Source organism: Sminthopsis crassicaudata, chromosome 1, assembly GCF_048593235.1.
Source record: "Sminthopsis crassicaudata isolate SCR6 chromosome 1, ASM4859323v1, whole genome shotgun sequence".
In the NCBI taxonomy this organism is placed as follows: domain Eukaryota; kingdom Metazoa; phylum Chordata; class Mammalia; order Dasyuromorphia; family Dasyuridae; genus Sminthopsis; species Sminthopsis crassicaudata.
This window is the reverse complement of record NC_133617.1, coordinates 655,242,089-655,254,267: the sequence shown is the minus strand read 5'-3', so window position 1 is coordinate 655,254,267 and position 12,179 is coordinate 655,242,089. Positions and strand designations below refer to the sequence as shown.

The 12,179-nt window shown below is 35.4% G+C and overlaps 1 protein-coding gene across 5 annotated transcripts in view; it reads right to left on the bottom strand.

Moving 5' to 3' along the window:
- Window positions 1-6,846, bottom strand: part of LOC141551390 (E3 ubiquitin-protein ligase Topors-like) — a 342,185-nt gene extending 335,339 nt beyond the window's left edge. For 3 of the 5 annotated variants that reach the window (XM_074282995.1, XM_074282992.1, XM_074282993.1), the window contains exons 1-2: window positions 6,372-6,778; window positions 3,203-3,283 (exon numbers count right to left, since the gene is read on the bottom strand). The gene's annotated coding sequence lies outside the window, so the exon portion shown is untranslated. Of the gene's footprint in view, window positions 1-3,202; window positions 3,284-6,371 lie in introns of all 5 variants that reach the window. The other 2 variants (XM_074282994.1, XM_074282996.1) reach the window with 1 other exon arrangement.
- Window positions 6,847-12,179: the final 5,333 nt, after the last annotated feature.

The window sequence follows — 12,179 nt, the reverse complement described above, 5'->3', positions numbered from 1 at the left end:
TTCAGGACAAGGGGAATGTCTTCCTTTATCCCCTCATTACCATAACTGATTACCGGTCTAGCCCTCTGGCCCTTTAATTAGCTTGAGAGTAGTCTCCAAATAACATAAGGTATGTGCCCTGGTTTTTTCTTGGTTCTGGTGGAATAAAGTGGGAGCAATGGGTAGCAATTATGCAAAAACAAATTTCAGCCTAACTTAAGGGAAAACTTCCTAACAATTGAGTGCTCTGAAATTAGGACAAACTATATGAAAGAAATTATGTTCAAAATTGGAGGGCAGCTAAGTGGATCAATGGACAGAGTGCTAGACCTGGAATCAGGAAATGTGGGTTTAAATTCTGTAACATTTTTTCCCTCTCTTAATCTTAAATCTGAAAGAAAATATGTATGGCTTTATTCATCATATATTAATGAAGACAACAATAATAAAATTAATTGGCTCCTTTTGTTTTACAAGAAATCATTTCTAGATAACTTCCCACTAGATAACCCCCTTAAACCCCAGTTAGTCTTTCCAGGTAACAGAATTAATTAAGCAAAATCAAACAGCACATCTTAGAGAGGGGAACATCCCTTCATTTCTTCATTGAGGCCAAAATTGGTGATTATAATTATATAGTATTTGGTTTACTCTAAGTGCTCTTTTCAGTTAAATTATCATTTTGACTTTTGTTTTCTAAGTTTAATTACCTTTATATGAATTCACAGAAGTCTTTATGTAAGTAGTGGTAATTCTGGGTCACAGTGTGAAAAATTTAGGTCATATCACTTTATTATTATTATAGCTTTTTATTGACACAACATATGCATGGGTAATGTTTCAACATTATCCTTTGCATCACTTCTATTCCAACTTTTCCCTTCCTTCCCTCCACCCCCTCCCCTAGATGACAGGTAATCCCATATATGTTAAACATGTTAAAGTATATCTTAAATACAATATATGTGTACATATTTGTACAGTTCTCTTGTTGCACAAGATAAATCAGATTCAAAAAGGTAAAAATAACTTGGGAAGAAAAATAAAAGTACAAGCAGTCCACATTCATTTCCCAGTGCTCTTTGTCTGGGTGTAGCTGGTTCTGTTTATCATTGATCAATTGGAATTAAATTGGATCTTCTCATTGCCGAAGATATCCACTTCCATCAGAATTTATCATCATATAGTATTGTTATTGAAGTGTATAATGATCTCCTGGTTCTGCTTATTTCATTTAGCATCAGTTCATGTAAGGTCATATCACTTTTTAAAATGATTGTAAAATTTTATAAGTATACTGTTGTTGTGTTGGTATACCTGTCTTTCTATAACATCTCTAATCTTGCCTTTTTCCCTCTTATCATGTTGTCCATTTTGCTGATTGTGAGGTTAAATCTCAAACTTCTTTAAATTTATTTTTTCTTCTGATTGGTGATTTGAAGAAATGTTTTTCATATTGTTGTTTGAAATTATTCTTTTGCAAACTGTTCAAATTATTAGACCATATATATATTGCTTTCTTTAAGTTTCAAACTTGTACCATTTTGTCTTTTTTATCTGTTATTTTTTTAATCTTTTATTTCTCATTTCCCTCAGATTAAAGTCTGCTCCTCTTATAAGAAGAGACTATTTTGTTTCTGGCATGATGAACAATTTATTTTACCATTTTTTAACATGAAAATTCTTTAATGCTTCATAAGAAAACTCAGATATAACATCTTACTAAAATCCATCATTACAATCTTCCCAACATTGTCTAATGTTAAATTTCAGAGTTAATATAACCCTGTGAATAATCATTTCCATAAATCTTCATTGTAGGAGAGCAGCTAAGTGGTTAATCCACTAAAAATGGGATGCCTAGAGGTTTGCAATTTCAAAGCAATTTTCATAATAATAAGATGTTTTAATTTCTAAAATGATAAATTTCAGCAGTAGACATAACCTACATAAACAAAAGCTCTTTGAGGTCCTCAAAAATTTTTAAGAATGGAATCTTAAGATCAAAAAAAAATAAAGAACTACACTAGAAGCTCACACTTTTAGGTACAATTTTTTTTTCCATTTTATTATGTAATATAAATGCCTATTTTTTGTGTTTAACTTCAGAGTAAAATAAAATAAAATAAAATTTTAAAAATGATCTCTCCTCCCTTTTTTCTTTTTATATAACAGGATAGGGCTTATGTCTTGCCTTCATCATCTACTACCCATCTGATGGGTAAACCATTACCTCTTCCAAAGTGTATAGGATTTACTCATCTTTAAAAAATAGTCATTGGATTAGATGGTCTCTATGATCCCTTTCAATTCCAGGCTCAAAGATGGCTATATGGAATAAGATTGCCCAGAATACTTTACTCTGCCCCACAAGATTTCACTTAGGTTTCCTGTTTTCCTCTTGGCAAACATTGACCTCTGCAGTGTGCAAGCCAATGTAGAAACTCTAGTCCAGAATTTGGGGGCTATCTAAATGTCAAAGCTATTCATTGGAAAATCAAATACTGAAGCTGAAACCTAAATACTTTGGTCACATAATGAGGAGATGAGACTTGTCAGAAAACACCCTGATGTTGGAAAAGATTGAAAGCAAAATGAAAAGGGGATACCATAGGATAAGCAGGATACACAATATCAGGAATATAAGGAACAAAACACTCAAACAGACTTACAGAGACAGTGGAGAATAGAACATCCAGGTACATACTATGATCCAGGAGCTCACAAAGAGTTTGATATAACTGAACAACAACATACTGCCTAAGTGGGCTTACAAAGTCTCAAAAGAGAAGGGAAGCTGGTGTCCTCTACAGGATTATCAGAACAAAGTGTTATCTCCCTTCTACAACTTACTTTCCTAATTCTGCCCTCTAATAACTGACAGATTCTGAGAGTTCTGAGATCTTCCCTAAGATAATTTTCAGGGGATTAAGCAATACATGACATCTATGCCACATTTCTCTGGATGTTCTTTATTTATATTTTTGTCTTCAACAATTAATTTCCAAAATCTTTCATGCTGGTGATAAATAAGGTAAATTGGATTGAATGAGTTATAAAAGTCTACTACTTTTGGACTGTCATTGTACTATGATTTTTTTTTTTTTAACCATTAAATTTTTATTATTTATTTATATTTAATTGGCCATTTACCATATGTTCAAGTAAGCATAATGATAGACTATAAGGTATAATTCTATAATTATGAGAAGAATATACTTACATTTAGGAAAATGAGTTGGAAGTCAAAATGGCAGAAAGTAGACATTGTCTGAGCTCTCTCCAGCTTCCCTCAGAATCAAACCTATGAATGAAATTTGGAGTTATATGTCAGACATTTGGGGTATAATAATTTTCCAGTTTAAGATAGCTTGGAAAATCATCAGGAAAGGTCTGTCTCATTGGACAGGTGGGAACATGGCCCAGAGCAGATGGAGCATGGAAAGGCCTAGTCCAGGGAGGCCCTTTGCAGGGAGGCCTGGAGTATTGAATCTAGTGGGAAGCTCTTAGAAGACCAGTGGATCAGCAGGTCAGTATGACATCTCCAGCTCAACTCAAGAAGACAAGTTGTAAGCCCCTGAATCCCAATATAGGGAATAACATGCATATTTAATTTGGTATAGAAATTTGTCTTTTTTTTATAAAGAAGTAGGAAGGGAAAGCATAAAGAAAAAGAGGAGGCTGAAACAAGGAAGAGCAAAAATAGAAGGTGAAAGAGGGGTGAAGCTGAAAAGAGGAGGATAGAAGGAGGTGGTAGTCAGAAGAAAAATGAGACATTATTGCAAAGACCATAATATAGAGGCAATTAGGTAGTATAGGAGATAGAATGCTAGGCCTGGTATCAGAGAGATATGAGTTCAAACTTGACCTTAGACATTTAGTTGCTGCCCAACACTAAACAAGTCACTTAAACTCCATAAACCTATAAAATGGGGATAATAATAGCCACCAGAGTTGTTATGAAGAATAAATAAAATAATATCTGTAACACACTTAGCTACATGCCAGGTACATAGATAGACACTTAATCAGTATTTCCTTCCTTCCTTCTATGTAAAATACAGTTTATAGCAATGGCTATATGTGGACATCTGCAATGCACTCCAAGTTCCTATATTTGTTTTGGTTTGAAAAGCACACTGTATTTGATAGAGTGAAAGAATTCTTCAGAGGGGCTTCACTCAGGTTCTTAGCATCTTCCTTTTGGGTTTGGCAAAAGTAGCAATCTACCCATGTTTCTACTACTACTATTACTACTACTACTATTACTACTACTACTACTACTACTACTACTGCTACTACTACTACTACTACTACTACTACTATGATATGATTCCTCTGCTACTACTACATGATTCCTCTGCTACTACTGCTACTAGCTAAAACTTATATAGCACCACACAGTGCTAGATCCTGTGTTAACCACTTTACAGATAACTCTTTTGATGCTCACAAGAACAATGAAAGGTAGATGCTTTTATTATACCCATTTTATAGATGAGGAAACTGAGGCAGACATGTTAAATGATTTTCTTAAGGTAACACAACTAGTAATTGTTTAAGGCCAAATTTGAGCCCAGTTTTTTTTTTTTTGTTGCTTTTGAGATTGGGGTTAAATGATTTACTTGCCTAGGGTCACACAGCTAGGAAGTATTGTGTCTGAGGCCACATTTGAACTCAGGTCCTCCTGACTTCAGGGCTGGTGCGCTATCCATTGTGCCATCTACCTGCTCCTTTGAAGCCAACTTTGAACTCAGGTCTTCTGACTCCAGACCACAACTATATCCATTATGACACTTAGTTGTCCCTTTATACATTCTCTTCATTTAAATATATTGCTCTTCTTATTTCATTTGTATTTCTGTCATAGAGATTTTCCCAGCTTCTAAATTTTTTATCATCATTTATTTCTGCTTAATGTCATGTATTTTTAAAATCAAACTCCAAGGTGCTATGTAAATGACTAATACTAATAGTATTGATATAGTACTTTAAAATTTCCAAAGAACTTTGCACATGAACTCTAGGAAATAGTTGCTGTTTTTATCCTTGTGAGGAAACTGGGGCAGATTAAAGTTAGGTGACTTATCCAGTGACATTCAGTTGGGGACTGCCTGAGGCTGGATTTGTATTTGTCTTCCTGATTCCAGGACCAGCAGCTAACTGCCTCAAAGTAGAATTGCATGATGTAGTATCATTTAATAATATCAGCAGAGCACTGTGTTTAAGGAAGTAAAGGAAGAATTATGAAGAAAATGACAATGTATAGTATTAGCTTATTTCTTAATGACTATGCCCCTTTCCTCAATTTTGAAATATATAGAAATGTGTTTTTTAAAAATGTTGATGGATTTTTACTGCCTGACTATACTGTTGGGTGTTCCAATTACCTTTAGTCTACCATACACAAATATATCTGTTACTTATCCAAATTTAAATTCTTGGACAGCTATTCCTATTCCAGACTTTAGAATTAATCTTCTATCTTTATTTTGAAACATTCTGGCATTTGTTAATCTCACTTACAATCTTTATGATGCATTTCATATGTGAGCTAGAAGCACAGCACATTTTCATATAGAAATAATCTTTTATATTGACAAGAAAATCCTTGTTTGATTTTGAGCATTCATAAGAGATTTCAGCAATTCCTATATTATATTATAGTTTTTCCAATGCAGTTCTTAAGTTAAAGATATTTTCTACTATAGTAGTTCAATACTATTTAAAAACAAAACAAAACACTTTTCCATAGCTATTTTCTCATAGTGACTATAGAGTCAAAGGAAGTAAAAAAAACTCTCCAGTTTTACTCATGAGATAGCACATGACACTGTGACACCATCAAATATGGAATAATTGTGATTTTTTTTCATATTATTGGAGCAATTATAAAAAATTGTTACAGATGAAGCTAATGGCTTAAGTTGAACATTTCATTTCTCAACCATTAATTTAGTATGTAAACAGAGGACCTCCTCCCTCATCATAATAACAATATACTTTACATTTGATACCCTTCTACCATTTCCTCTTGCATGAAAGAAACAATGGGAATAAAGGAGATGAGGAAGAATTTAAAATGTACAATATTAACTCAGGTTTCCTTCACTGATACTCACTTCCTTAGAAGAAAGCAATACAGTGGATAGAATTCTGAACAAACTTGTTTATATAATAAACACCTTTATTCCATTCTCTAGAATTAGTTTCATTTTTATTTTGAGATATTTTGTACTGAAAAACTTTGTGGTGAAGATCAAGAAGTCAAGAGAAACTGAGTTCAAAACTGCCTTCAGGTTCTTTCTCTATGTGTGAAACTGGTCAAATCAATTAATTCTGCCTCAATTTCCTCATTTCTAAAAAAAAAAGTAATGAATAATAGTACCTACCCCACAGGGTTCCCTCCTGGATTACTGCCTATTAGCTATGTCATGTAGGGTTATCCAAGACCACCAGATATTAATACCGAGTTTTGATAAAAGATGATTTACTGGAGAAGGAAATGGCAAATTTCTCCAAAATCTTTGCCAAGAAAGTCCCATGGATAGTTTTAAAATGATAAAATATACAGCATTGTAAGATGAGCCCCTCAGGTTGATATGCTACTGGGGAAGAGTTGGAGGACAACTACGAGTAGCTCCAGAAAGAAAGAAGCAGCTGGCCCAAAGCTGAAAAGTTTAGCTGTGGATGTAACTGTGACAAAAGAAAAGTCTGATATTGATGAGGGTTGGGGTCCCTTTAAGATTCCTTTCTAATTGCCCAACCTATGACTGAACTTGATTCACAAATCCTGGTCAAAGGCACCCTTTGAATATCTGGGCCCAGCCCCCATCAGCTCAGCTTCCCCCAGTCCTCACATGATCTGAGCTAACTGAAAAGAACTTGGAACTACCCACAATCTTTTGGGTATAAAAGAGGTGAGCCAGAACTCCCTCTTTGCAGGAGCCCTCCCAGCCAACACATGGTATTCTTCCAGCCATGTAAGGGTTCTTGCCTGCCCACCTTTGGCCCTGGCGTCTTTTTAACTTAACTTTACTTCCAAATTCCTACAATAAACCTTTTATTTATCAATCTAGATTTTTGGGCCTGAAATTCATTTTACAGGGGATACTGTGCCTCATGGGGTTATCTATGCACCAAGAAATGGGGTTCCCCCTTTCCTTTCCCTCATTAATATTATGATGGTCAATATTGTATTGGAAGCTGGAATGTAATATCTATGAACCAAGGTAAGCTGGATATAATTAAACAAGAGATTGAAAGATTTAACATCAGCATCTTGGATATCAGTTAACTTAAATGGATAGGAAGGGGTTAATTTAATTCAAATAATCACTACATACACTATTGTGAGCAAGAATCCTTTGGAAGAAATAAAATAACCCTCATTTTTAATAAAAGAGTGAGAAAAGCAGTCCTGGGGTACAATCTCCATAATGACAGAATGAGTTATTGCTTTCAAGACAAACCATTCAACATCATAGTAATATAAGTGTATGCTCTTACTACTGATGCTGAAGAAGCCAAAGTTGTTAGTTCTATGAAGACCTACAACATCTTATAAAAGTAACAATCCCCAAAATGCTACATTCATCACAGAGGAATTAGAATGCTAAAATAGGAAATCAAAATATAAATAGAATAACAGTCAAGTTTGAATATGGGGTGCAAAAGGAAGTGAGGCAGAGACTAATAAGAGTTTTGTCAAGATAACTGTGATGATGATAATTTGGGGGCGGAGCCAAGATGGCGGAGAAGAAACACACGACTCAGTGAACGTCCTCACTCCCTCACAACCAATTAGATAAATTAAGTCTCAGAATTAGCTCAGGACTGATAGATACCACAAGGACTGGAAGCAAGACTTACCAGCTGAAGAGAATCTGGAGTTTCAACAGGAAAGGTCAGTTCTCAGGGGAGGAATAAGAAAGACAAGCACAGACGGTGGGGTAGGGGCACACTGCGCCCATTGCGCTGGGAAGGGCTCTGGGATCAGAGAAGCCACTGAGGTAAAGGAATCTGGCACAGGCTGTTAGCTCTTCTCTGCTAATTATTTAGCAGTTCAGAAGAGAAAGCCAAAATATTTTAAAACTCAAATTAGATTTTCCCCGATCCTGGGGGTGACTCAGCAGACTCGGCACCAGGGGGTGTGGCCTCAGCTACCTCCTGAGAATAGTTAAGAGATTGACAAGTGGGTGGATACGGCCCAAGGCAACACACACTGCCTAGCTTAGCTGGAGGGAGTGGAACTCAGCTCCAGGAAGTCCCAGAGAAGCGGAACCTTTGAACTAGGGACTGCGGTTTCTGGCAGACACTTCCAGTTTGAGCACAGGGGCTTCTCACGTCACCTGCTGCAGACATCCACTCCCCACCCGGACACATAGGCTGGGCTTCGTGCTGTCTTCACTATTCTACGCCCTGGAAGCACAGTAGTGCTAATCACCTCTGAGGCACTTCCAGGGAGGGGGTGGGGAACTCTCTCCCAGAGCTCTCTCTTAGCTCAGGCACAGGGGCCGCTGCATCCATCCAGTCTGGGAGGAAGCTGGTAAAGAAGTAAATAATTTCCTACCCCAGGGACAGACCCCAAAACATTTTTTTAAATATGAGCAAAAAAGCTAGAAAAACTATAGATTCCTTCTATACAGAGAAAGAGCGGGTATCCAACCCCGAGGAAGTTAACAGCAGAGAGTCAGCAGACAACAACCTAAAGGGGAACGATTCCTGCCCCCCATCACATAACTCTCTCCTAGAAGAAGCTCTTAAAAAATTGAGGGAGATCGAAGAAAAATGGGGAAAGGAAAGGGAAACTATGATAGAGAATAACAACGTCCTGAAATTGGAGTTGGAAAAAATAAAGAATTCACAGGAGATGCAGGGAAACAAAATTAGTGAATTAGAAAAGGTTAAAAAAACACAGGAAAGTAGGATTTCTGAATTGGAAAAGATAAAAAAGTCTCAAGAAAATAGAATTTCTGAATTGGAAAAAGAAAATAATTCTCAAAAAAAAAAATTAGGGAAATGGCAAAAAATTCAATAGAGCAAAATAATTCATTTAAAAACGAAATTGGGCATTTACAAAAAGAACTAAAAACTGTGAAAGAAGAAAATAACTCCTTAAAAGTCAGGATGGAACAAATAGAAATGAATGATTCACAGAGAACCCAAGAATCAGTCAAACAAAACAAAAAAAATGAGAAGCTGGAGAACAACGTCAAATACTTACTGGGAAAATCTATAGACCTGGAAAATAGATCTAGGAGAGATAATCTGCGGATTATTGGACTTCCAGAAAACTATGACCAAAAAAAGAGCCTAGATTCTATTTTACAGGAAATTATCAAAGAGAACTGTCCAGAGATAATAGAAACAGAAGGGAAAGTAGATGTGGAAAGAATTCATCGAACTCCTTCTGAAATAGACCCTAAAAAAAGAACACCACGGAATATAGTGGCTAAGCTGCAGAATTACCACACAAAGGAGAAAATCCTGCAAGCAGCTAGAAAAAAACAATTTAAATACCAAGGTGCCACAATAAGGGTCACCCAAGATCTGGCTGCCTCCACATTAAAAGATAGAAGGGCCTGGAACCTGATATTCCGAAAGGCAAAAGATCAAGGACTGCAACCAAGAATGAACTACCCAGCTAAGTTTAGCATCTTTTTCCATGGAAGAAGATGGTCATTCAATGAAACAGAGGAATTCTATATGTTTCTAAGAAAAAAACCAGACTTAAACAAAAAATTTGATCTACATCCACAAGACTGAAGAGAAACAGAAAAAGGTACACAGAACCCTTGAGAACTGTAACTCTGTTGTGGGTATATAAAAAATACTCAAGGATAATTTGATTTTACTGATATAAAAGAAAAAAAGGGGGGTGTAGTAAAGGGAAGGAGGTCGGTTCAGAAAAAGGGGAAGGAGTGATAAAGAGAGGGAAACTACATCCCAGGAAGAGACATAGAAAATACACCATATCTGAGGGAACTTAGTGAGGGGGAGAATCATTGTGTGAATCTTATTCTCATCAGAAGAGGCTCAAAGAGTAAATAATTAACATATTTGTTTTTCAGAGAATTTTCTCTCACCTCATTAAAAGGGGGGAGAGGAAAAGGGAAAAGGAAAAGGAGAATAAGTGAAGGGACTTGGAGTGAGGGGGGAGGGATCCTAAAAATAAAAAAATAAAAAAAGAGGGAGGGTTGCACGTCACAAGGGGGGTCTGTAAATTAAATATCGGGGAGGGGGATCAGGGGGCTCAAGGGAAAAAAGCATAATCTGGGGATAATACGATGGCAGGAAATACAGAATTAGTAATTTTAACTGTAAATGTAAATGGGATGAACGATCCCATCAAACGGAGACGGATAGCAGATTGGATCAAAAAGCAGAACCCTACAATATGTTGTCTACAGGAAACACACTTAAAGCAGGGAGATACATACAGAGTAAAGGTAAAAGGTTGGAACAGAGCCTATTATGCTTCAGGTAAAGCCAAAAAAGCAGGGGTAGCTATCCTTATCTCAGATCAAGCAAAAGCAGAAGTAGATCTTGTTAAAAAAGATAAGGAAGGAAACTATATCCTGCTGAAAGGTAGCATAAATAATGAAGCCATATCAATACTAAACATATATGCACCAAGTGGTATAGCATCTAACTTTCTAAAGGAAAAGTTAAGAGAACTGCAAGAAGAAATAGACAGTAAAACTATAATAGTGGGAGATCTCAACCTTGCACTCTCAGATTTAGACAAATCAAACCACAAAACAAACAAGAAAGAAATTAAAAAAGTAAATAGAACATTAGAAAAACTAGGTATGATAGACCTTTGGAGAAAACTGAATGGCAATAGGAAGGAATATACTTTCTTCTCAGCAGTTCATGGATCCTATACAAAAATTGACCATATACTAGGACATAAAGATCTCAAAATTAAATGTAGGAAGGCAGAAATAATAAATGCCTTCTTCTCAGATCACAATGCAATAAAAGCTACATTCAGTAAAAAGTTAGGGGTAAATAGACCAAAAAGTAATTGGAAACTGAATAATCTCATCTTAAAGAATGACTGGGTGAAAGAGCAAATTATAGAAACAATTAACAATTTCACCCAAGATAATGATAATGATGAGACATCATATCAAAATCTTTGGGATGCAGCTAAAGCAGTAATAAGGGGAAATTTTATATCTTTAGAGGCTTATTTGAAGAAAATAGAGAAAGAGAAGATTAACAAATTGGGCTTACAACTTAAAAGGCTAGAAAAAGACCAAATTATAAACCCCCAACCAAAAATTAAACTCGAAATACAAAAATTAAAAGGAGAAATCAATAAAATTGAAAGTAAAAAAACTATTGAATTAATAAATAAAACCAAGAGTTGGTTTTATGAAAAAGCCAATAAAATAGATAAACCTTTGGTAAATTTGATAAAAAAAAAAAAAGAAAGAGGAAAATCAAATTGATAGTCTTACAAATGAAAAGGGGGATCTTTCCACCAATGAAGAGGAAATTAGAGAAATAATAAGGAGTTACTTTGCCCAACTTTATGCCAATAAATTTGATAACTTAAGTGAAATGGATGACTTCCTCCAAAAATATAGGCTCCCTAGATTAACAGAGGAGGAGATAAATTGCTTAAATAGTCCCATTTCAGAAAAAGAAATAGAACAAGCTATTAATCAACTCCCCAGGAAAAAATCCCCAGGGCCAGATGGATTCACATGTGAATTCTACCAAACATTTAAAGAACAATTAGCCCCAATGTTATATAAATTATTTGAAAAAATAGGGGATGAAGGAGTCCTACCAAATTCCTTTTATGACACAGACATGGTACTGATACCTAAACCTGGTAGATCGAAAACTGAGAAAGAAAATTATAGACCAATCTCCTTAATGAATATTGATGCTAAAATCTTAAATAAGATATTAGCAAAAAGACTTCAGAAAATCATCTCCAAGATAATACACTATGATCAAGTAGGATTTATTCCAGTAATGCAGGGCTGGTTTAATATTAGGAAAACTATTAATATAATTGACCATATTAATAATCAAATTAATAAGAACCATATGATCATCTCAATAGATGCAGAAAAAGCATTTGACAAAATCCAACATCCATTCCTACTAAAACCTCTTGAGAGTATAGGAATAAATGGATTATTCCTTAGAATAATCAGGAGTATATATTTAAGACC